We start from the raw sequence: 10,005 nt of genomic DNA, 5'->3' as shown, positions 1-10,005 counted from the left end.
CCTGGTGGATAAAGTATATTACAGCGTAGCAGATTATCTTTGTAATAATGTGTATTAAATAGTGTAACATATTTCTTTTTCTAAGTGTATTTGAAAGAAGAAAGAGGACTGTCTGAACCCTCCAAATACCAAATGTATCTTGGTTTCAAATGGAGTAAATAAATACAATACAATACAATACAATAGTCTCTTCTATTCCTTGTACATGTTGCAAGTGTTGTTCGCGAAACACTTTCCACGCGGTTTCATGTAAAACACCTAGCGTTGCCAACCTTTTTGTACTGGTGCAAGAATTTTCTTTAATTGTCTGAAGAATTCTCTCTTCTCGATCAGATGTCAAAACTGAGGGGCGCGCAACTCAATCATATGTAGCGTGCATATGCCGTATCGATAGCAGCAAAAGCACTACGGTTGGGAAGAACACGATTTGCAAAATATTCATGATATAATAGTGTACCATGTGGGTTCCATAGGCACGACCATATATAAGATACATATCTGCCATTTCATTAAATGTGTACTGATGACGGATGACACATCGAACATCTCTTATAATTATTATTGTTATCTAGATTTTTGTTCACCGTAGTACGCAGAAGAAATATGTATACTCTTTTAATACGTTATAGTACGTAAATTCGTGGTGGACGACTTTATAATCATTTACTCTCAATATCTATCGTATCTACTATTGGATATGAAAAGTGAGATGTCAGTGAATGTATCATGCTACATCCGCTCTTCTGTAAATAGTTTTTTCGAATCCTTTGCCCTGATGTTCATTTTCACAGCATTTTGGATTCTTGTGTCTCTACAATTATTCGTTTATCGTTTTTGTTCGTATGACACTTATCTTGCTTAGATCGCTGTTTTCAAATGATATTACCTGCTAAAACTTGTTTTGCAAGTGTTATCAACCACGTTTCTTTGATGTTAAACTATGTGTGGTTGCATAATTGTAGATATTAAAATTAGTGATAATGTGAAATTACAAATGATAATACTCATGTACAGGATTTTTTTTATGTCGACAGGAAGGCGCTTGTACATAGTCAAATAGCTTCTTTGGTAATAAAGCAATGCGTTTCTTAGTAGATAATATAAATAATCATTTTAGTTAAAATTACAGTCATTTGATACCAAGTGCCTTAAGGTAAATTACGATAAAAAACACATTTTTCCCGTCATTAGGATAATGACAATATTTTTCAGAAAATGTCATTTATACTTTCCTAATGTTTGGTAATATTTAAAATTTAGTATAATGATCTTTTAGCTAATTAGAAATGTAAATTAGTTGAGATAAACAGGGTGAATAACTCATATAAAAAGACCAGATTTTTAGTTTAAAGATCATCCTCTAGTCAATCTCCAAACATCGAGTCTCAGAGCTTTGGACTTACAATGGAGAAATCTCAGGGAAGCAATAACCTGGATATAAACTACAAACACAGGAAAAAAGACCATTGTCTGGTCAACTAAGAGCATTAGCAATAGGTAAAGCATAATATTTACAAGCTTCAACTATCTATTTGCTTACCATATGATTTCTGAAAACTTCTAAAGTGACTTAAATATTCAGGTTACATTTACCATTAAACTTACTTATTATTACTGTAATATAGAGTTAATACAATAATTGTCTATTAAGTAATTAAGATTACATAGTATTAGATAACTGCACACTATTTACTGTCTAATATTGAAATAACTCATTCATGTGCACTCTCCTTATGGACGCGTAATGAATTTTCCTCATTCGCGTGAAACTGAATCTTAAATTGGCCTAGTAAAATCTCGTTCCTATCACAGTCGCAGCTATGGAGAATTAAGTAAAACGCTATACTGTGAGAATTCTTGAGAAATTTTAAAATCCATAAACAATAGTATAACAAGATATTATGCAGAAACTGAAGGTAAGTGCAAATATATACTTGTTAAATTTCGAATTCCATATATTATCCACTTAGCATTCCTTACTACTACTACTACTACTACTAGTAGTAGTAGTAGTAATAGTTCTTCATGTAGTAAATCCTGTATTAGGATTGCAAAATTCCATGTAACAATGATAGGATGATTGTGTAGAGCGTATAGATGTAGCATATTGTATACACGACTCCAAAAGTGCATTCCCCCTGCAATTCTCCCATTAGGCAACCCGAAAAGCAGGGTCGTAGAGGTAGTTGAGAATTATAAAGGCGTTGAACCAAACCTCAATTTTGTTACAAATATATCAGTGTGGCAAATTGCAAATAAGAGAATAAAATAAATGGTTAAGAATGACAGTTTTATTATCGTGAGAGCAATGGTTGACATAAAAAAGTTAAAAAATAATCTTTCTTAAGCAGTTCAAACAAGATGAATAATAATAATAATAATAATAATAATAATAATAATAATAATAATAATAATAATAATAATAATAATGTTTCTTACCATTCATCTTGTTTGAACTGCTTAAGTAAGATTATTTTGTAACTTTTTATGCCATTCATTGCTCTAACGATAATAAAACCGCCATTCTTAACAATTCATTTTATTCTCTTATTTTCATTTTGCCACACTGATATGTTTGTAACAATATTGAGGTTTGGTCCAAAGCCTTTCTAATTCTCAACTATTACAATGACCCCGTTTTTGGGTTGCCTACTATTGCAGGAAAAGTATAATTGCAGGTGGGAATGCACTTCTGGAGTCGTCCATATATATAGATTTTTAGAGACTTATACTTATTCATTGAAAAATAGGTTTTACTTTGATGCTATTTTTGTACTTAGCAGTTGTTGTATGCAACAATAATAGTATTAGTAGTAGTATAGCTACATAGTATATTGTCAATATGAAGTTAGACGATTAGCAAACATTTGGCTACATAGAGTAGGTTAGTTTAATCGTTTGGCAAGTTTTATAGTTGATTAGCATATATATTTTTGTAATTTGCTGAATAGAATATACTCACTTTAACAATATTCTTCTTTCAGGGATTTCAGTTTCTAGACGGTAGCAATGTATTAGCATTTATATGTAAGTGTTGTTTAACATTTACTGTTTATTTTATTATCAATATTAATATTACTATCAATTACTATCATTATTTTACTCTAATATAGTCGTAACTTGATTATTTATTTATTGAGGTTTAATAGGGACGTCAGTATCGAGGCTATTTGTGCTCGTCATGGTCAACACAGATTGCGGTTAATAAAAGTGTTTTAAAAAGATTAAAATGTAAGATACAAAAAACTGCCCCAAAATAGGAATAAAAACCTAAAAGAAGAGTTAAAATAATAAATATGTGAGAATAACAAATATATAACAACAAACAATGAATAGTAATAATAGTAATTAAACAGAAAATATAATATAATGTAATAATAATAACAATAATAATAGATAAAATGCATAACAATAAATATAAATAGTAATAACTATAACAGAGAAAATATTTAACAGTAACAATATATAGTAAAAACAATAGAAAGTCAGAAATTAACGTTTCAAGTGAACCTTTGTTCGCTGGTCAAGTACAGTCCAAGCAGTGTCCATTAGTTCGTCTTCCACCATATTAGATTTCAATGAAACTGCAGGTGGCTTACGAACAGGTGTAGATTTTAGTCTTTTCGGGAATAGAAGCGTGTCATTGAGCCGGCGTATATAGGCAAAAGACAAAAGGAGGGCGGAGATGAACTGGTGTTCACCGAAGACCATTACTAGTAGAAGAACGTGGGGTTTTTTGTGATTTGCTAGTAGATTTCGACTGGGGTCGGAACTTTTGGACTTCTGTCGGGAACAAGATCGGTTTGGGTGGAAACGTCACACGTTTGAATTGCCACAGATTTACGAGAAGTAGATGCAACACTAGCAAAGGGCACAGAAAGCGAGGAAGGAAAACTTTCCTTTAAACGCTACTTATCATCGGCAGCAGAGATCTTCTCAACAACCAGTAGCTTTCGGATATGTTTTTCACGTTGAAAGGCTGGACAATCCCAAGACCAAGCAGAATGCTTGCTCTTGCAGTTGACACAATTGCTGTACAGAGTATCACACTATGACACCCTGGCCAAAATTTGCACAAAAAGCAGCACTCGCATTTTACGATGGACTGGTGTGCCCGAAGTTTTGGCATTTGAAGCAGCGTAGGGGACTAGGAATATAGGGACGGACATTAAGTCGATAATGAAAAGCTTTCACGTAGTCCGGAAGTGGAGACAAAGTAAACGAATCAGTGACTGAGTATCAACTAGTTCACCTGACTTCTTGCTTTTGATGCGAGCTATCTCTATAACATATTGGTCAGTCAGTTCCAATTTAATCTCCTCCTTAGTGACGTTTAGGAGGGCCCAACACACTGTGAGACATTCAGTAGACGATGGAGCTCTACCGACACGTTTACTGGTCCAATGGAAGTTAATTTGAGTAGCTTCTCTGTTTGTTTCTCGTCGACAGTTTCCATCAATTAAGTATCGTTTCATGGATTCTTGATATCTTTAACCTGTCTGGCGTTATAAGTAATAACTTGATTAATGAGGAAAGGATACAAACCCTCAATAGAGCTCGGACAGTTTGCTCCAAGATTGTCACTGTCAGTATCTTTATCTTTAATTACAAGATATCGGACTACAGGTATTCACGATACTTGTCTTTTGCACACTATCAAAAACTTGAGGTTTTGTTTCGTTCTTGTTTGATTTGGACTTTCTGCGAGAGCATGAGTCCTGACCCGAGCTTCCAGTTTTAGTATCCATAAAAAGTTAGTATCAAATGTCTTGACCAGTTCCAAAACGACTCTTGTCCATTTACAGAAAATTCCACAAAAATTAGAAATAAATGCAGATCTGTATGTTTTGCAGAACTTTGAATACTTCAGTGTGTTCATGTGAAACATCCTCAAATATTTCCATTTCTAGAAAACTCATGGATCCTACAGTTTTTCTCTTTTCTTTGGGATTTTCTGTAAATGGACAAGAGCCGTTTTCGAATTGGACGACTCAAATATACATTTATAAAGATAAAAATGTGTGTGAGCGCCACAACTTCACAGCGGTTTGCTTGCGAAGATAACTTACGGCACTCCCTGGCTATCCCATAAGCACGTCCTCAACGCAGGATTCAGCGTGTGGCCGATGCAGTCAAAGGGAACGGAGGTGCAAGAAAACCAATCTGATCGACAGAAACGCATAGCCCCGGAAAACAAACGAACAAAATTGGAACTAAAAGAAACAACCTCTCGAATAAGAAGATATAGACCCCATCTGCCCACAAAAGAGCAAAATGTGCGGATTTTAAATTTTTTGTGCTTTTATTATTATATTGAGTTGAGTTTGGGTTTAACGTCCCGTTCAGCAGCGAGGATATATGAGACGTGAACCTACTGATTAACGTGCAATCCGAACCACATGAGCTCCCGCCAGGAATCGAACCCGGGTCTCCCACGCCAAAGGCGCGTACGCTCACCGCCTAGCCACAGAGGACCTCTTTTATTATTATATTTTACCTTTTTTGTTTTAATAGATTTTCTTGTATTTTTTTAATTTTCAAGTATTTGGACACCAGACAACACGAATATTGGCCCCATAACAGTCGGCCGAAATGGGTGCACGTCCACTCCAGATGGAGGAAGACGTATGCGAGCCATCCATTTCCCAAACTACCTCAAAAATAAACTATCGTTTGTGTACTTAATAATGACAAATGTCCATCATGTATTAGGGTTATTTATAAAACATTTGTTTATAAGATATCAACAAAATCGTCTGAGTTCTTTCTGAGAAAATTGTCCGGCAAAAGCCCACCGCCCACCCCTAAGAATAAAGTATCCCTTGTGGATTTTTTTCGAGACATACTGCCAGGATAATAATAAAAATTTATTTACGAAATATGAAGAAAATCGGCTGTGTCACTTTTGAGAAAATAGTTCGGAAAACTCACTTCCAAGAATAAACTACCTTTTCTAGATTGTTTCTAGAAAAACGACTTATGTCATATTATAAGGATGTTAGTGGAACATTGATAATGAAATACAACCCTGTATGGACGAAATCGTAAGAGCAGTTTCTGAGAAAATCACTATTTATAATTTTCAGTCTTTAGTAAATACCCTTATTTTTGTAGGTAGAAAAAAATTTAAAAAGAATAATGTCCCTAGGGATTCTTATAAAAGCTTTAAGTTTTAAATTTGGTCTCGATACGTTGAGTGGTATGACCTTTAAGCAAGGGAACATCTTTACTTAGGTACGAATATACAGACAGACAGACATCCGGAAATTCGTTTTTTTGGCATATAGAGACCACGATTAAATTCGATCTTAAATTCAATTTCTTTAACGATCACCACTTTTCTCTTCTATCATCGCTCGAAAGCAAAAATGGTAAAAATTGATAAAATCAAATAAAAAAAAAGATCACTCTCAGACAATTATATAACAGTATAGTAGACTAAGAAAATAGCAACTATATGCATCCAGTTGGTAAATCAGACTAGCAAAGTTGATGGTTAATCAGTATTAGTGGCGTACTCACAGGGGCTGATCCAGGAGGAGGGCGATGGAGGCGATCGCCCCCCCCAGAAGAGGAAACTTCTTTATTTTATATATATAAATACAATATATAGTTTATTTATTGACGCTCTTAAAAGTAGCTCTAAGTAGCAGTATTACAACCCACCGCCTCCCCCAGAAGTCCGTCCTGGATCCGCCCCTGCGTACTCAGCGCGCTGATTTAGCTCAACCATGTCGGTCCCGGCGTCCGCCACAGACTACATAAAATATGACGACATTATTATTTCTTTACAACTTTAAAATCAGACTGACAACATTGAAAACTGTTTACAAGGAATGATCCATCTATGATACGACCCGCTCGGGAGAGTAATACTCCCGGAAGTACGTTTTTCCGCGCGCTACTCTAGCCAGCTGTTTTACGCGCTATCCTAGCCAGTTGTTTTAAGTTGGTCACAAAATTTATATCATGAAGTACAAGGGTAACAAAACGAGCCCTATATCATGGAGTACAAGGGCATAAGTACTACAACTACTTATCTGCACAAAAATAAATAAATCACTTTTCTAAGTATTATTTTCATATTATTTTAATTTAATAAGTGTTATAAAAATGTAAAAAAAAACTTTCCGCGGGCCGGGTTTGAACTCGCGCCAAAAGAGACTCTTATTACTAGCATATAGCGCTAGCCCACTCGGCCACGAACGCCGACAGCAGCAATCGTTTGTTTTCTGCTATTTTAATGCAACGTGGCAAGAAGTGGTTAACGCCAGGGCCGCCCACAGGGGGGATGTATGGCGCAAGCTGCGCCATTGAGAAAAATTTTGGGGGGGATTTTACTCTACTTTCGAACTAGCAATTTTACTGTCGGAATAGCATTAAAACACGATTTTGAGAAGCTAATTTTCAAAAATTTTCCGGGGTGAACCCCCGTACCCCCTGCTTCGATACTCGATGAATGAAGTACTGCGCAAGTAGCCGTATGAAAGGAAAGGTTGGTTCGTTTTAAGAGAGAAGGGCCGCCCACAGGAGGGATGAATGGCGCAAGTTGTGCCATCGAGAAAAAAATTGGGGGGAATAAAAAAAAATTGGGGAAGAATTTTACTCTAATGTCGAATAAGTAATTTTGCTGTCGTCAGAATAACATTGGAACACGATGCGATTTTTTTTAAATCTCGAGAATGAATCCCCCTACCCCCTGCTTAGAAACTCTATGAATGAAGTACCGCGCAAGTTGCTATATGAAAGGATGGGCTGGTCGGTTTATCGCTTTGTGTAGGTAATTTACCCATTTTCTGCTGGGAGAATTTATTTATTTTTTTATTTATACCATGTACGACACAATAAGTAATGCTGTTCAATTGCTACATGATGTGTAATAAATAAACTAATGATAATATTTTGTATAGTTTTCTGTTTGTGCGATTACATTTTCCACTTAATTAAAAAGAAGTGAAATCACAAAAATGAGCTCCAAGTTCTGGTGAACAACAGTTACAAACACTCAAGAAATCACTTTCAAATTTAGATTTGAAACTTGCCTATGTTGTCTGTTGAAAATTATAAAGTAGTTTGATTGACATAATTGTGAGCTAGTGGTAACCATACAGACAACAGCCAAGTTTCAAATCTAAATTTGAAGTGAGCCAGTGAGTGTTTGTAACTGTTGTCCACTAGAGCTTGGCGCCTATTTTTGTGATTTCAATTCTTTTTAAAGCCACTCGTACTTGGCTCTTTTACAGGAATGTTTTTTGTTGGATATCACTTCTTTTTGTAGGCTAATTTCGAGGATAACATTTTCTTTTGGTATCAAACTCAATAACTTGTAACTTGCGTCTTACTTTTCATGTACAAGGGAATTATATCAATATTTTGTAAAGAAAAAAATAATATTACTAATTGTAAAAAAAGAAGAATACCTGTGCCATACACAGTGTGTAGAAGTTTTTATACCCTTCAATATCCTTATAGAACATATTTAGTATTGTACACTACCAAGACTACTCATAAAAGTAATGCCATTTTTATAATTACTACTGCCCCTACTACTACTACAAGCATTCTATAATACTACTACAGGAAATAAAAACAACAAAAATAACAATTACTAGTACTATAAAAACTACTGCTAAACTGGGCAATTGTTTTTAGAGGACTTGAGTTTTGAGGAGGGAAGAGATTACTAGTTTTGGGGGGGAGTGCGACATCAGTTTTGGGGGGGATGGGCACCCCTGGTTAACGCCAACCAATCAGAACTGTGTTTCTCGTTTCTACTTCCGGGAGCATTACTCTCCCGAGCTAGTCCTTCTATGATCACCTCCTGTAAACAGTTTTCAATGTTGCCAGTCTGATTTTAAAGTTGTAAAGAAATAATAATGTCGTCATATTTTATGTTCTGTGGGGGACGCCACGACCGATATGGGTAGAGTACGTTTGTTTTATCTTGGCACACTTCCCGCCAGTGCACTTGGTTGACTTTTAAAGATTTTCTGCTAACACTCACGTGAACGTTTTAATCCAATAGATGTTTTATTGGCTTTGTCGTGTAGGTGACGTTAGTTGTCAGCCAGCCCATCAAATGAGGTCAGTACTATTGGACGGATAGTTGAAGTGCTTAGTTGCCACATGCGAACAAGTGTGTTACGGTGATTTGTGAGTGATGTGGAGTTTTGCTGTTTCCCAGTGTATTGTATGTAACTTACAACTTAACCATGGAGTGGCAAGAACGCGTTGCAGACAGATTCATCTTTAGGCGGGAAGCGTACCAAGATTTAAAAAAAAAAAAAAAAAAACGTACTCTAGCACAGGGGCACCTATGACGTAACGGATAAAATTTCTTTCTTTTTTTTTTTTTCGCGGAAGACAGTATTTCTCTCTTTGATACCTCAAAACATTGAAAAGTGTTTGAAGAAGAATTTTAACCCTTTAGTTGGCAGTGTTGCTCTCAAGCAACATCACATTCTTTTGCGTTATCCATACGAATTATAACTTGAGTGTTCATTTAATTGGCATTATTACTTTCATGTAATATTCATATACATGATTTCCGGATCGCTTCTTTAGATACTTCTAATCTTTGTCAACAGGGGGCAGTCAAATTTAGTTTGTAGAAGCTTTATCTCCTACGTTCCGCGAAAGTTTTTTTTTTTTTTTAAATTTTATTTGTGGTTTCTTGCTCTGTAGGAAAATATTTCAATGAAACTGTTAGTAATTACTGAGAGTATTCTTATGATATTTTACCATAATAGGGCAATGCTGCCCAGTAGCAACACATAGGACCTGTTTTGTGGCAATGTTACTTTTAAATAAACATCCTGTAATTTGTTACCAAAGTACAAAAATACTTTAAAAATTACGAAATTATGATCAGGAAGACATGGTTCAACCATAAAAGAAACTAAAAATTTTAATGGTAATGCTATCAATGCTTGCCAATTAAAGGGTTAAGAGATGTTTTGTATCAACGTTTTACATTTATTTTTGAATTCAAATTTTTAAATCCGT

At 35.2% G+C, this 10,005-nt stretch overlaps 1 long non-coding RNA gene across 1 annotated transcript in view; it reads left to right on the top strand.

Moving 5' to 3' along the window:
• Nucleotides 1-1,370: 1,370 nt before the first annotated feature.
• Nucleotides 1,371-10,005, top strand: part of LOC145688901 (uncharacterized) — a 49,464-nt gene continuing 40,829 nt past the window's right edge. Inside the window, exons 1-2 of the long non-coding RNA XR_014132012.1 lie at nucleotides 1,371-1,497; nucleotides 2,985-3,027. This is a non-coding gene — a long non-coding RNA (uncharacterized LOC145688901). The remainder of the gene's footprint in view (nucleotides 1,498-2,984; nucleotides 3,028-10,005) is intronic.

Source organism: Thermobia domestica, chromosome 7 (assembly GCF_964235325.1).
Source record: "Thermobia domestica chromosome 7, izTheDome1.hap1.1, whole genome shotgun sequence".
In the NCBI taxonomy this organism is placed as follows: domain Eukaryota; kingdom Metazoa; phylum Arthropoda; class Insecta; order Zygentoma; family Lepismatidae; genus Thermobia; species Thermobia domestica.
The sequence above is the reverse complement of the archived record's forward strand: the minus strand, read 5'-3'. Positions and strand labels throughout refer to the sequence as shown.